Raw genomic sequence first — 17,150 nt, forward strand, 5'->3', positions numbered from 1 at the left:
CTGCGGTGAGGATCGACTCGATCCGAGCAGGGGACATACGTGCCTGCATCGTGGTCGAATCCCACACCACACCCAGATAAGTGATAATCTGTGCTGGAGAAAGCACACTTTTCTTGGCGTTTAGTCTTAACCCCAATTCTTTCATGTGTGCAAGAACGACATCTCGATGTTGAACCGCCACCTGCTCCGACTGAGCTAAAATCAACCAATCGTCGACATAATTGAGTATGCGGATGCCCTGGAGTCGCAGGGGAGCCAGAGCTGCATCCACACACTTTGTGAAAGTGCAGGGTGAGAGTGCAAGGCCGAAAGGAAGAACGTCTCGGTTACGTATGGTAACCCTCGTTCCCTGAAGATCAGCGGCAGCTGGATGCAGTAATTGCATGCCAATGTGCATTGGCTCGTTTAGTTTACACTCTAAGTAGATTGGTCTATCGAAGCGATATCCCAATTCGTCGGTCACTGATGTGACTCGGAGTGACCGACTGAAAGGGAACACCCGGTATTGGTAAGCTTTGCCCCCGAAAGCAAACCTCAGGAACTTCCTGTGACTGGGAGAGCGAGTGCTGGATCTGGCATGTGAGGAAGAAGATAGGATCTCGCCCGTCTCCATTCCCTCTACCAGATCCATCTGCGAACCCCACGAGTGTAGCTGCTGCTCCGCCTTGGCGGAAGCGGGGCCAGCAACGCGGGGAACGCTGGTGAAGGCTCCCTCCTCGAAGAGAGCCTTCCGGGAGCGAAGCGTACGCAGTGCTCAGCCTGGATTTGAAATGCTGGTTTTCGTCTGGCCAGAGGAGAACCGCCCACCCCGACTGAGCCTGGTTTCTCCCAAGGTTTTTTCTCCATTCTGTCACCGACGGAGTTTTGGTTCCTTGCCGCTGTCACCTCGGGCTTGCTTAGTTGGGGACACTTAATTTCCAGCGATATCGTCGACTTGATTGCACAGATACTATTTAAACTGAGCTGAGCTGGACGATGACATCACTGAATTCAATGATGAACTGCCTTTAACTGAAAATTGAGTGTTTACTATTGTCATTTTGCATTATTGACACACTATTTTCCTATTTAATACTGTAAAGTTGCTTTGACACAATATAAATGTCTTTACCATTACTTTTGACATTGAACTGAACTGAGCTGGATGATGACATCACTGAATTCAATGATGAACTGCCTTTATCTGAAAATTTAGTGTTTACCATTGTAATTTTGCATCAATGACACACTATTTTCCTAATTAATGCTGTACAGTTGCTTTGACACAATCTGTATTGTTAAAAGCGCTATATAAATAAAGGTGACTTGACAAGTGATATTGCACTGAAAAGAGAAATTTGCATAAAATGAATGGGTATTGGGCAAGGACAGTGAGGATGCATTGGCCAGTCTGGAATTGACCTATCGGTAAGCCCCTCCCCTCGAACACAGACGAGCCAATGGCAGTCGAGTATCAGTTGCACAGGGAGCGGAACTCTGACATCTTTAGATTTCAGCGCCATAGAGAAACATTGGAAGATCTGAAGCTTGCATCGGTTTGATGGTGTTTATGCTAAAAAAATGGAAAAAAGATGTGCCTGCGGTACTTGTAACACTGATTCCAGGTATGCTGTGAGGATGGGCAATGGAATTTATTTTATTCCATTTCCTAAACCCAAACAAAACAAAGCAAAATGTCCGTAAGCATTCAACCCTAATACCAATGAAGACGAAAACTTTCATTTTCTGGTTGTCATACTCTCATTAAGTTACAATTTTCATCTGCTCAAGCAGAACATTAATGTTATCTTGTCCTTCAGCAAGGCATCTCTGGCCAAAACTAGCTAACGTTAAAGTTAATGAGTCCATGCTAACGTACAAACCTAAATAGCAGACTGTTCTCACGTCATGTACAGTGTAGGTCAAAAACACATAAATGAAGGTCTACATTTCAGTGCCTCTCCATATTAAAGTGGTTAAATGTAAATTAATTTAATCGTACCCTGCTATATATGAACAGTGTTGATCCTGCATGTTGTCATCTGCGATCGTGACGACTGTAACATGAGGCTTCTCCTGCTTGCATTGTGATCTGTAAACCTCGCTTCCAAATTAATCGAGTTAATTAATCGAGAATTACCCACCATGTATATTTTAAAATCTTTTATATATCCCTCCATTGCATATTTAGTTCCCACTTGAATGGTGGTCCTTCTGTGTCCAAAATTGTTCAAAAACATCTTGTGACAAGGTTTTCACACTGACAGCTGTCATTGTAAAACAGTGAGCAGCTCCGTTTGTTTGTCCGAGGGACCAACAGTAATTAAGGGGGGCAGGGCTTACCAATAGGTCAGTTGTTCAGTCTGGGTGAAAAAGACAAACACGCCATCTGGCTCATGCCAGAACTAATTGATCAAGTGGTAAAAATGGAGTTGGACACAGGTTCAGCTGTTTCAGTAATGACTGAGAGGGATTACAATGTCTTTTTCAGCAAAGAGAAGCTCAAACCATCTTCCATTGTTCTCAAAACATATACTGGTAAAAAAAAAAGTAAGACCACGTGGTGTGCTGCCAGTGACAGTAGAATATAACAGCCAGAAAGAAATTCTAAACTTGTACATATTACCAAATAGAGGGCTGGAACGAGATCAAAAACCTCAAGTCACTGCCTATTGAGATACACAAACTGCTAAAGAAAAACTGGAACTGATCTTGAGAGATGCTGCACCTGTATTTCAGAGTGGTATTGGCACCCTTAAATCCATCAAAGGACAGGCGGACAGATTGCCAAATATATATATATATATATATATATTTGTGATACTCAGACAGGTATGTTCTGTGCAATTGTTTTGAAAGAAGGATACAAGATACATTTATGGTTTCAGCAGTATTTGTTCTTCAGACATTCCTTTTTAACATAAAAAAGTATCAGCTAAATGCAAAGTGACCCATGTTTGTTTTTGACCACTGAAAATGTGTAAAATTTAACAATTTACTTTTTGGGTCCTTACTGAGTTCCCAATATCTTTTGAACTGAACCATACTGAAAACTCGAAAAGTGTTTTTTCTCATTTTTGAACTCAACTGATACCATTGCTGTATAATGCAACAAAGATTGCTGAAGTCAACAAATTATACTAATATACATACCAACCTCTTTGTAAAAATAACATGATGCTGTCATCTTTCTAAAGTAATTTTTACCCCCTGTAATTTGGCTCCAAATCTTAGGTGAAAATTGTCATTTTGACCCCCCTCTACAAAATAGTGGATTACTCAGTCAATATTCATCTATGTTATAAAATATTTTGGCTTTCATCACTATTTGTACAGTATTTGTCTTCCTTCAGAGGAAAAAAAAAAATAGCCATGGAGGTTTCTGAAATTTGCTTGATTTGACATGGAATGACCCACTGCTTAAGATACAAAAACATTTACTTGTTAGGTGATGTTTTCACATTGGAATCATATGATTTGAATGAACTGAATAGAATGTATGGAAATATTATACAATTACAATACTACAATACTATTTTTAGTATTAATACTACTACAGTTTATGGAGCAAACTTTTAATTTTTTCTCTCTCTTTTGTAATTAGGGTCCACCTGGCCCAAAAGGTGACAAGGTAAGAGCCCTTTCAACACTTCTTACATCAACAATTTATGCAACCATGCATGTATCCCATTTTTACAGCTGCAGAAATATTGAATATCCCTTAATATCAGTTGCTATGGTTTTAAATGTGACAGTTGGAATGTCAGGGCAGAGGGCAGTTTATTTATTTAAATAAAGAAACAAAAATGAAGTATATTATTAAAAATATTTCAGAATGTTTCATGTCAGGGCTGATGTAAAGACGAAAATTTAAACAAAACATTCACATTTTTCAGTTGCTTTTGAAAGTGTTCTCGTGGTTTGAAGTAGATTACCTGTGCACACTTTCAGGAGACTTTGCTCCAGTTGTTAAACACCTTCGAATTGGTATTGGTCAAGAGTGATTATGTAATAATAGGTGGCCTGGGGCTCCACCTGCTTTGACACAAACTTCTTTTCCAGTTAATTTCTTCACTCAGTCTATCACATATCCTCAGCTGGTTAACACGTCTTTTTAACCATGAGGAAAAAACAAAGGTGAGTATACCAGAGGATTAATTCTCAATGTATATAATTACCACCAATAGAGAATATGACACATATCTTAATCCTCTCATCGTTCACAAATCCACAGTGCACTACATTAATGCCTTCCCAGCAGGCCCCAGGCTAAAGTGTTTTAATTATTTACAGAGCATCCCTATATAAAACAGATGCCAAGCATGAAAAATGACCAAATTGTTTTTATTAGTCTTTATTAGTCCCAACAAGCGGTGATCCAGCACAGAAATATTAAAAGCATTCAAGTGTTGGAAGTTCTTCACATGTTATGGAAAGACATTGTTGTGGCATTGCAGTCAAGACAGAGCCAAAATATTTTGATCATCACCACACATGCTTTTCCAGCATGGAGATTTTGTAAATGACCAGTGAGCAGAAATATTGCTTTTGAAACATTGACATTCCTCATGTAGAGGGCTGAGTGTACCCTCTTTTGATAGCATTTGGAGTCCAGGCAATTATACATCTGGAAACCCAGCTTGCATGATACGTTAGGCAAGAGCTGAGTTTCAAAATTTAATCCACCCATGCAGAGGTTCAGGACTCTGTACAGTCGCTACTATTTGGCATTTGCTGTAACGATGGCCGCAAATCGCAAAATTAAATGTAAACTACTCTCTGTAGACATTCCAATCAACAGCCATGCGCCTCATTTGTCTCTGAGTCCTCAGCCAAAGTATGAAGGGGGGATGAGTTGTGTTCCCTTCATACAGTTACTCTGGAGTCACACTCTGACTTGATCATATACATCGAGATGGCGCCGCAAATGGCAGCCACGACGCTGAGCTCCGCAATTCTTCTGATGTTTTTGTTTGTTTGTTCTGTGTTTTGTCATTATTCTTCTATAAGTTTTACCAGAGACGAACTCCTTAACATTAAGCAACACATCCCAGACAATATATTTTTTCCGGTTTTTGATTATTCTGACATTTTGTTGGACATTCTAGTCAGAGGTACAGCTGTGTTGTTCAAACGCGCGTGCAGACGCAGAAGAGGGAAACGCACGTGCGGCTTTCGAACTGCGCTCCCAAGCATTCATCTCGCGAATGTTCGTTCCCTTCCTAACAAAACGGATTAACTTCTTCTCCTCACTCGCACCAACAAGGACTTTTCAAACTCTGCTGCACTGTGATTCACTGAAACCTGACTGAGTGAAGCCATTCTGGATAACGCGCTTCATCGGCCGGGCTACCAGCTGTTCAGAGTGGATCGCATCGCGAAGTTAACGGGGAAAACGAGAGGTGGTGGATTGTGTTTCTACATCAACAAAAGTTGGTGTTCAGATGTAACAATGCTGAAAAGGGTGTGATGTCCTAACTTAGAGGCACTCTTCATAAACTGTAAACTTTTCTACTTGCCACGGGAGTTAATGTGTACGTTCCTCCGGACGCGTGCGTGAGCGCCGCGATGCAACAGCTGGCCGAACAAATAACTGAAATGGAGCAAAGGTACCCAGACTCTATTTTTATCATTCTTGGATATTTTAACAAATCAAATCTCTCCCGTGAACTGCCAAAATACAAGCAGCATATTACATGTCCCACCAGAGACAGTAATATACTGGATCACTGTTACACCACAATAAAAGATGCATATCACTCTGTCCCATGAGCAGCTTTGGTGCTCTCTGATCACTGTTTGATTAATCTTATACCGACCTACAGGCAGAAACTGAAATCAGCTAAGCCTATTTTAAGGCCTGTTAAAAGATGTACTAATGAAGCAGAGCGGGATTTACAAGCCTGTTTCGACCTCACTGATTGGAGTGTTTTTGAAGCTGCTGATTACAGACCTGTCGTTCTCACGTCTGTGGTCATGAATAATTTGAGCGACTGGTCCTGGCCTACCTGAAGGACATCACTGAACCATTGCTGGATTCTCTTCAGTTTGCCTACAGAGCAAACCGGTCTGTGGACGATGCAGTCTGTTCTCAAGAACATTGCCTTGTACAAAACACCACCCCCACAGTCTGTGGAGAATCAACAACTGGCTGACGATCTGAATGTGTTTTACTGCAGATTTGAAAAGGATCGTCTACCACCCCCCATCCGCTCTGATCTGCACTTGGTCCTGGCCTACCTGAAGGACATCACTGAACCATTGCTGGATTCTCTTCAGTTTGCCTACAGAGCAAACCGGTCTGTGGACGATGCAGTCAACATGGGACTGCATTACATCCTGCAACACCTCAACAAACCTGGGAATTACGCAAGGATCCTATTTGTGGACTTCAATTCGGCCTTCAATACCATCATGCCTGACCTGCTCTCAGACAAACTTACACAGCTCTCTGTGCCCACCTCCATCTGTCAGAGGATCACCACCATTTATGCATTGTCATTCTAGGCACGTGCCTATGCTCACTCGTCCAGGGGGGGGGCCAAACACAATGAAGAGATATATAATATTTTGTTATACTATGGGCTATCTACAACAATAAAAGAACCAAAACCTCAGAAGACATTGAGCAAATAAATATAACAAACAATAGTGTAAAAAATGACAAATTATTTCCATGTCTTCCACCTTTTTTTATGTACGGAAATCACGCTTTCTCCAGTTCTCTCTCACAGATGCACACACACGCGGACAGAAACTTGTCATCAACACCACCCCGCGAATTTATCAATAAAATAGTTTTGCAGCTGAAAAGCTACATGACATTTCTCAGTAGGGAAGTTCTTGAAGCAGTTTAACTTAAAGATTCGCTATTAGTAGACGCTGCTGCTGAACACTTCTGAGAGACGCACAGACGCAGGTATTCACACGCGTTTAATATCTCTCTGTCTCTCTCTCTCTCTCTAATAACAGCATTAGACTGCATTAATAACTGCATTAGCCTGCATATCAATGGCTCAAGCCTCTGTTATTAGCTCTAAAATGACGTTTTGGAATTTGCAATGAAAGGTTTGGGATGAGGTGTGTAAAAAATAGTTCAACACATTTCAGGACGGAAACATGTCAAATGTCTTGAAACAAATCATCTGAACAATGTCTTGATGTGTGGTTGTGACTCCTGGCCGTTAAAATTATTAGAGAAATAACTCCCGAAGTGGTATTCTATGTGGCCACGTCACCGCGTCTATATGGAACGGTCTTTAATTAAGAATTACATTCGATTTTTATTGACGGAGCGCAAGTGCTTCTTGCGATAGAAAACACTGTAACAGTTTCCACTGATTGAGTTCTCAAACAAATTAAGAGCTACATTCGATTTTTATTGACTGTACGCAATCGCTTATTGCGATAGAAAACACTGTAACGTTTCCACTGATTAAGAAATATTTTTGTTTGCTTGGGGGCTAATATTAGGCCTATTATATTAATAGGGAAGGGGGGCCCAAAAATATGTTTTGCCTATGTCACGAAAAGAGGTAAATCCGGCCCTGCCAGGACTATCACCATCAGCACTGGCGCCCCTCGGTTGTGTTCTCTCCCCACTGCTCTTCTCCCTGTACACGAATGACTGCACTTCAAAGGACTTCAAAGTTTGTGTATGACACTACAGTCATCGGCCTCATCAAGGACGGAGACGAGTCTGCTTACAGACAGGAGGTTAAAGAGCTGGCTGTCTGGTGCAGTCACAACAACCTGGAGCTCAACATGCTCAAAACGGTGGATATGATCATGGACTTCAGGAGAAACTCCCCAGCACTCCCCCACTCACCATCATGAACAGCACTGTGGCTGCTGTAGAGTCATTCAGATTCCTGGGCACCACCATCTCTCAGGACCTAAAGTGGGACACTCATATCGACTCTTGTGAGATTGTGAAAAAGGCCCAGCAGAGGTTGCGCTTCCTTCGCCAGCTGAGGAAATTCAACCTGCCACAGGACCTGCTGAAACAGTTCTACTCTGCTATCATTGAGTCTGTCCTGTGTTCATCCATAACTGTCTGGTTTGGTTCAGCTACCAAATCAGACATCAAGAGACTACAACGGGCAGTCAGGACTGCTGAGAGGATTATCGTGCCCCTCTGCCCAGCCTCCAAGATCTTTACATTTCCAGAGTCAGGAAAAGGGCTAAGAAAATCACCTTGGACCCCTCACACCCAGCCCACTCTCTCTTCGAACTGTTGCCTTCTGGCCAGCGCTACAGAGCATTGACCACCAGAACAGCCAGGCACAAGAACAGTTTTTCCCGCAGGCTATATTCAGCCTGAACAATTAAACTTTCATAATTATACACCGTCCATCACAACTGACATATTTATACACAGAATCCAAAATGTGTACACTTGTAAACTGCACACTTTGTAAATAACATATCTGTACATTTATTTAAACAACTAAAAAAATTTTCCAATACTTTTAATCTGTATATAGTACATTATTTAATTCTTTTTTTCTTATATTGGTGTTACATTCCATCCCTACTGTGTTATTCCTATGTATGTCTGCACTATGTCTGTACTTTCTTCTGCACTCCTGTCGCTCCTGTCGTCAAGTCAAATTCCTTGTGTGTGTAAACATACTTGGTAATAAAGCTATTCTGATTCTGATCATGATACAAAGAAGATCTGGGTGAGCTCTTTTCTTGTGCTCTTGTGCATTCATTGTGTACCTATTAGAAATTATTCAGAACTTCCAATATTATAGACATTCCATGATCAGCCAACGTGTGCCATGAGGATTATGAAAGCTCACACTGCCAAAGAAACAAACTAAATTATTTTGTACTTTTCTTGGAAGACAGTGTAGATGTCTTTGTTTTGCTTTTGGTTCTTCACCCACCTAGTTGCTTTCTAACTCAGACTCCATTTACGCTGACGTGATTGTTTCTTTCTTTTGTCTTATTTAATCATGTTAATTTAACAATAAAATATCTTGTTAATGGAAAGAATACAATTTTTATGGTTGGCAGTTACAAAAATGTGTCATGCATTATGGGATAATATTTTGGTGCCTTATTTCATTAACTAGTTTAATCTTTAAATTATTCAATAGGCATTAACTAAACAACATAAGAATTAACAAACACCTTTATGTACTTTATGTAATGTAAATTATATAAACAAAAATAAATGTTATTATATAAATAAATTATTAAAATAAAATGTCACTACAGGACTTCTACGAATATTCTTTCACTGTTAAAAATACATTTTTTTGTCCTGATAAATGCAATATAATGTTTAGTTGTAAAACTTTTATGGTAAGGTATTGTAACAATTAATATAACATATTCACATTTGTTTTCTGTTAAGTTTATAAACATTGTTTTTAGTGTGCACACTCATTCCTCTTCCTTACCTGACAATTTGTGTGTGAAAAAAAGTGATTTTACTCTCAACTGCAATGAATTTTTGAGAATGTGGATATCGCGAGTGTGTTTTAAATTACTCCTTTCATTGCTTGTATTTGTGTACAATATTAAAAAAATTATATTCTCTTATTACAATTTTTTTTTTGCTCTTTTTTTTTATAGGGGGATCAAGGTGACCAGGGACCAAGGGTATGTGTTTTTATTTTTGTTTGTTTTTGTTTTTTTCTTCTTGCATGTCCTCTTCTGATGAGTGAATGAATGTGTTATATCTCCCATATGGCCTTGCGGGCTGCATGTTTGAAATGCATGGGTTTCTTAATGGTGTGTGTAAAAAAAAAAGGCTTGGAAAGGCCAAACTATAAACACCTCAAGGAGCCATTTTAAATGTTCAGTACCAGCAGTTGGTTTTGTAGTAGAAGGTTTTGTAGTAGAATCGAGGTCCTAACATACTCTGACATTACAGTGACATATGAGTATTCTAGACTAAGAGATCGTTCAAAGAACGTAATTATTTTCAGCTCAGTTGCTTGACAACTTGATTAATTCACAGGATGATTAACAATGCATTTAGCTACATTTGGCAGATTATGAAATAAATCACCTCCTCATCCTTTGCCTCTCCTTACCTCTCTCTCTGTTATTTGGTGCATTTTTATGACATCTGTCATAATCTTGAATGGTCTATGAGGGGGTCTCAGCTTTAAGTGCCTTTAAATGTTTTTCCCCACAGATTGGAGCGAGCAGATGTTTAAAAAAAAAATTTAACTTTGGCCTGCCAGAGGCATCTTAATTATTTTAATCTGATGATGTCAGCCATATTTCATAGTTAACCACAGGTTTTCATAGCAAAACTCTCTTAACACTTATGGTAAATTACCCATTTTACAGTGAGAGTCTGTGGGATTATAACTTGTGAATTTCATTTGGTATCAGTGCAATAAGGATATATTTGGGTAATTATTTACATTACTATAAATTCAGTGGTATTTGAATTATTTCTCAAAAATCCTGCATATAGAGGGTATGCACATGATGTCCAGTGTTGGGCAAGTTACTTCCAAAATGTAATACATTATATATTACTAGTTACTGTCTTTTGAAAGTAATTAGTTACATCAGTAGGCAGGAGTCACTCACTAAGACATTAATGTTCAGCTTGAATGCTGTGAAAACACATTGTAAATGAGAAAGATCTGCTATGTGATTGACTGAACAAATAGGTAAAACAAGAAAGTGGAGCAATATTTTTCCAGACTGCTGAATGCTACAGAAAAGAGAAGCAATTGGATCGCTGCAATTCACGGAAACAACTGGAATCCAGGCACCCAATCATGGACTTGCATTTGTCATTTTGTAATGTACATTGAATTTTGGAGTAAAATCATACCCTAGGTTCCCTATCTGTCGATCACTACGAGTTATGTCATGAAGACATTAGGGGTCAACTTGCAATCATATCTTAGTTTAACAGAAAACGCCAATGAAAATTGGCTAGTGGATTTTGCATGCTGAGCCACTCCCCGTACATACATATAAGGTGACAGCATGCTTCGAATTTTTGATTTTTGCTCCGGAACCGAGTGTTTGTATGAAAGCTGTTATACTCCACAACGCCATTCATCTGCTGTGTCGGAGGGCTGTTCTGGTTGGCGGTATGGTGCGAATAGCTGTGTCCCTTTATAGTGATTCCCCTGGGTGCTTCAACTAAAAGAGCAGATTTCCTCTAAAAGAGCAATTGCGGACGGCTCACCTTTTTTTAAAGATTTCACTTTGTCCGTGTCCTCTTGGTTGCGGTCGTTTTGTGTCCTCTGATGATGGCCACAAGCGTTGCCTTCTGTGTCTGGGCATTCAGCACACTGAAGATGAGTTCACGGATGGTTCATGCCCGCACTGCGAGCGCATGACCATGGCAGCACTGTGATCGTGGAGATTCGAGCTCTGGGAGAATATAAGGGTTACAGTGAGAGCTTCTCTGGGCCAGTCCCCACGGACCTCTCACTCCTCTCGCAGTGCTTGTCCTGTCCGGCTGCCAGGTTATTCTGCTGGCCCATCTCATGGCGATCCCAGTGTTGCATTCGGTGGTCTAGATGCCACTCATCTTCCTCCTCCATCCTCACTACCCTCGATGACAGGGTGGCTATGGGGTATGTAGACATTCCCCAGTTGGAGAAAGATGTTGCAGTGCACTTGTGTCTGCAAAACGCTACCACTTTGAGGAATCGTCTGTGTCTCCCATCCGAAGCCTGTAAGCTGTTGGCAGCTCTCGCTGCCAAAGCATATATTGCTGTGGGCCAAGCCTCTTCTGCCCAGCATGCCACGGCTATCCTGCAAGTTCACCAGGCCAAGACCGTAAAACAAATGCACGAGGGTAGTATCGACCCGGGGTCGACTGACTTCGCCCTCCGAATGACGAAAATCACGGCGCAGACCCTTAGGAATGTGATGTCCACTCTGGTGGTCTAAGAGCGCCTTCTCTGGTTCAACCTGGTCGAGATGAAAAGTGTTGACAAGGTGCGCTTTCTTGACACACAGCAGTGCGCAGCAGTTCTCGGCAGTACAGAAGCAGACTGAGGTATACAACACATCATGCATGATCCTCATACTGCCTCATACTGATCCTCATACTGCCACCGTTCCGTCGCGGACTCGGCCTCAGCCTGCTCATCGTCGTGGGTGCCCTCCTGCATCACCTGCTCCGCCCTGCACTGAGACGTCGTCGAGGGCGGCGCATCGAGCTCCACGCTAGAAGGCAGCGCTTCCCATGTCTCATGGGGCCGCCAAGTCTTCAAGGAAAGCCGGGTGGAAAATCCTGTGTTTCATTTTCTTTCTATCAGGATTTCTATCAGGTTATTAGGCTCATGGGTTGACATTGATCGACACGGGGCCTCCCCATTAGGGCTGAACGATTTTGGAAAATAATCGAATTGCGATTTTTTTTACCAATATTGCGATTGCGATTTAATATGCAATTATTTTTTAAAGCTCTTTATGAGCTATAAATCATTGTATAGTATGACCAACACACTATTAGATAGATTAAACATAAATGTTCTTTTCTGTATGTCACGTGATCGAGTGTAATCGCAGTCTCTGCGATTGAAAAATCGTGTTTTTTCATATCGCGATATTATCGCAAATGCAATTAATCGTTCAGCCCTACTCCCCATTCTCGCATCCGATGCCCCCTATGGCCAATTGCCAAGAGATTGCGATTTGGGGACACAACACCTCTCCACGCGTCTCTGGCCGGTCCCTCTGGTGACACAGGGAGTTTGGCCGTGATGAACCAGAACGCGATGCCTTCTAGGACATCAGGCACGACTCCCCACTGCTATCCTGCAAGTTTGATTGTCAATTGTCCCTTTGGTGCCACTTGCACGAAGTTTGGGGGCATGGCTTGTGCTGCCCAACCTGTCCCGCTGTATGTATGTATGTATATATTACATTTACATTTAGTCATTTAGCAGACACTTTTATCCAAAGCGACTTACAAATGAGGACGATAGAAGCAATCAGGCACCACAAAAGTGCCTAAAACTATTAACAATACCGTAGCTTTCTTGAAGCATCTTGGAGACGTTGCCACAGTTCTTCTGGATTTAATCTGTCTCAGTTTTATCTGTTTCTTCATGTCATTCCAGACAGACTGGATGATGATGAGATCAGATCTCTTTGTGGAGCACTGGCTGTTGTCAGACTCCTTGTGCAAACAAAAATCTCACTGGATTATTAAAATTATTGGCAAAATGAATATTTGGAAATGTAAACTGATATTTCCTACTGACACACTACAGCAAAAGATAATAAGAAATAATGGACTTAAAACCATTTTTTAGCTGGTGAAAATACTAGTGTTCTAATAATGTTGGCATTTATATATATATATATATATATATTAGGGATGTAACGATATTATCAATATCGTGATATTGCGATAGCAAAACTGTCTCGATATTATCGTGGTCACATGACGATATGAAACGCTATGTCTTCTGGGCAAAAAGTGTAGTTTTTAAAATATATTTAAACTTCTTATTCTAACATAAAAGGTCTATAAAGTTTGTATTTTATCCATTATGCTTTGGTACAGTATCTGTCAAAACTAACTAAAACCGAAAGCACAATATGGATTAAGTCCGTTTGAGCCGCGCACACATTTTGAGCCGATCAGCTTGTGATTCTGTGTTTTCCGCACCTCCGAACCAGAGTATGTGAGAGTTGTGGAGCGGCAACAATTTCCCCTCCGCGCTCCAAGCATTCAATAATCACTCCGCTCCAGCTCCGCTCCGGGTTCACCATTTTCCCCTCCCGCTCCACTCCTCGCTCTACTGATCAGAAACACCGCTCCGCGGCTAAATTATTTCACTATGCTTGAAAAATCAAAGTTCTGTTCAGAAATTATATTAAACGAAAATGTTCTGTCTGTGTGCAACAATGTAGCAGCACATTCGTTTTGAGCAGATTAACAAACTGTACAATTTATAACATGCTTTGACTTCCCGCACTCGTCCATCGCCATTTTAACCTTCATATGTGATCCACATATCTGTCAAGCTAACTAATTATGTTTAATGCGTGAGTTGGCATAATTTGTGCTCGTGACGGAGCGGTAGCGGAGCGTTCTCGGAGCAAGTGAAAACCTCAACGCTCCGACTTTCAAAAAATCGCTCCTAGCTCCAGGCAAAATCACGCCGCTCCGCTCACATACTCTGCTCCGAACGGTTCCATTCACAGTGAATGCAGTGAACTAATTTATTGCACATGCTATGAGTTTAGCGCGCGTTTGGGAACACAACGGCCACCAGTTATGCTTTATTCGCTGCAAATGACTACAGCATTTCACTAGATTCGTAGTGAGACACGCTTTTGTAAGCATGTTTTGTCTGAAGCTGGAGTTTTCCTTCAGAATAAAAGCTCTACTACCGTTTCCGTCAAAATAAAAGCTTAAAAGTGCAGTATTAATTTTGCTGACAGCTAGCGGTTTAAATGCAGTTCAAAATATCTCTTTCAAGTGTAGAAATTAGGAAAGAAGTATTGTAATTTCCCTACTGTCGTGTAAAGCACAAGTAATATACCTATGAAATATTAATTTTCATTTATTTTTACAGTGCAATAGTTTTACAATATATGGCTATTACGATTATTATTATTATTATTATTATTATTATTATTATTATTATTATATTCTAATTTGTTTGGCTTCCTAAAACACCAGTGTGAATGTAATTTATTCTGAGACAGTATGCCACATACAAAAAGAGGGTTGAGTCCTCTTCAAAGTTCAGGTAAGTCAAGTCACTGAAGTTTTCTTAGTTGAGATCATGGCTTGGAGCTCTTAATTTTGAACTCTCGAAGTGCATTAGATAGAATAATTTAACTTTAAAATGTACAAAATTTTCTTCTTTTTTTTCAATTCTTCATTTGTCTCTTTTTTTAAATATTGCAATAAATATCATATTGCATTATTATTATATATTCCACTTTTTTACCTTCAAAAACAGCCTGGGTTGCTTTTGTTGTATGTTTTGGGTCATTGTTCATTTGTACTATGAAGCGAAGCCAATCAACTTGGTTCCATTTGACTGAATCTGGGCAGAGAGTATATCCCTACACACTTTCAAAATTCTTCCGGCTGCTTCTGTCCTCTGTCACATCATCACTAAACACCAGTAACCCAGTGCCACTGGAAGCCATGCATGCTCATGCATCACACTGCTCCACCATGTTTCACGGATGATGTTGTATGCTTTGGATCATGAGCTGTTCCAAGCCTTCTCCATAATTTTTTCTTCCCGCCATTCTGGTACAGGTTAATCTTAATTTCAGTCATCCATAGAATTCTTTTCCAGAAGTGGCCTGGCATTTTTAGATGTTTTTTGAAAAAAAAAAAAAAAAACTAACACTAGCTTCTCTAATCTTTTTGTATTCTTTCTGTTTTCTTTATATTTATTATACAATTAACAAAAGCAAAAAAGGCCTCTAACATTAGCTTGCTCTATTCTTTTTCTTTTCTATCTGTTTTCTTTTTATTTATTATAGAATAAAAAAAACCTTGCTACATGTACTGCGTTAAGCTAACTGAGACTTGTTATAGCACTTGCGTATCATTGCTCTATTGTTGATTTTGATTGCTTCCATTGTCCTCATTTGTAAGTCGCTTTGGATAAAAGTGTCTGCTAAATGACTAAATGTAAATGTAAAGTCTAATCTAGCCTTGTTTGCACCTTGTGGTGAACCCTCTGTATTAGCTCTCGTGAAGTCTTCTCTTGATTGTAGACGTGACACAATGTGATACTGTGTGATACACTCCCCTGAGGGGACATTGCTCCTTGATAACATGTCTGCTCCTTGGTTCAATTTGCCCGGTATATGCGCTGCTCTCAGCAAGCGCAGGTTGAGTTGAGCCCATTCCAGGAGGCACTCTACCAGAATGAAGAGACGCTTCGAGGAGAGGCCTTCCTGGTGATTTATGTAGGACACCACAGACATGTTGTCCGATCGGATTAGCACATGGTGTCCTTTTAGGACTGGCAGGAAGAACTGACAGGCTCGACATACTGCTAGCATTTCCAGGCAGTTGATGTGGAAGCCTTTTCTGCCTTCGACCAGTGGCCGAAAGTCGTTATGCCCTCGCACAGCGCCCCCCAACCTGAGTTGGAGGCGTCTGTCGTGACAACTGTCCTTCTGCAAACCATCCCCATGGTCACGCCCTGTTCCATCCAGCGGGAGCTCTTCCAGGGGGCCAGGGCTGTTACACAGGCCTGATTTACCCTGACCTGCAGGCGTACGTGATGCCAAGCATGGGATGGAACCCATGGTTTCAACCAGCGCTGAAGGTGGCGCATATGAAGCAGACCCAACTGTAGCGTTGGCGATGCCACCGCCATGAGGCCCAGCATCCTCTGAAACGTTTTGAGAGGGCGAGTGGTGCCAATCTCGAAGGAGATCGCCAGTTCCCGTATGGCCAGAGCCCGTTGCGGCGCGACTACAGCTCTCATTCGGGCTGAGTCGAAAATTGTTCCCAGGAACGATATTTGCTGGCTGGGGGACAACGTGCTGTTGGCAAAATTGACCCTGAGTCCCAGGCACTCCAGATAGCTGAGGAGGAGGGTCCTGTGTAATACTAGTTCTACCTCCGACTGGGCCAGAACGAGCCAGTTGTCGAGGTAGTTGAGAATGCGGATTCCCATCTGTTTCACTTCGTAAAAGTGCGAGGGGCCAGAAAGTATGCATCCTTCAGGTCCAGCAAAAAGAACCAGTCTCCTGAGCGAATTTGTGCATTCTTGTGGATCTGTTTCAGCGTAGTCATCCTGAACGACCTTTTCATGAGGGCGTGATTCAGGTGTCTGAGATTGAGGATGGGCCGGAGGCCACCATCTTTTTTGGGGACAAGGAAGTAGTGGCTGTGGAAGCCTGACTCGCTCTGAGCTGGGAGAACCGTTTCTGCGGCTCCTATCGCCAGCAAATTCACCACCTCTGAGCGCAGGACATGTGCGTCTTTGCTCTAAACTGAGGTGGGAACCACGCAGCTGAATCTCGGGGTATTCGAGCGAATTGCAGTGAATAACCTCCTTTTATTGTCTCCAACACCCAGTATGGCACTACAGGGATGGCCTGCCAGGCCTCAGCCTGTGTGACAAGGGGTTGGATTAAATTGAGAGGCTGGTCACCGTATGGGAACCCCACACTCAGAAGAGGAAATTTGCTTTCCCTGAAAATGCTTTCAAAAAATGCTTCGCTAGACT

General features: G+C 41.4%; 1 protein-coding gene across 1 annotated transcript in view; it reads left to right on the forward strand.

Moving 5' to 3' along the window:
* col25a1 (collagen type XXV alpha 1 chain) overlaps positions 1-17,150 on the forward strand; it is a 345,048-nt gene that overhangs the window by 73,904 nt on the left and 253,994 nt on the right. The window contains exons 3-4 of the mRNA XM_016575979.1: positions 3,584-3,610; positions 9,568-9,594. The gene's annotated coding sequence lies outside the window, so the exon portion shown is untranslated. The remainder of the gene's footprint in view (positions 1-3,583; positions 3,611-9,567; positions 9,595-17,150) is intronic.

The sequence above is a fragment of the Sinocyclocheilus rhinocerous genome, unplaced genomic scaffold, assembly GCF_001515625.1.
Source record: "Sinocyclocheilus rhinocerous isolate Xijiao unplaced genomic scaffold, SAMN03320098_v1.1 scaffold1015, whole genome shotgun sequence".
NCBI lineage: Eukaryota > Metazoa > Chordata > Actinopteri > Cypriniformes > Cyprinidae > Sinocyclocheilus > Sinocyclocheilus rhinocerous.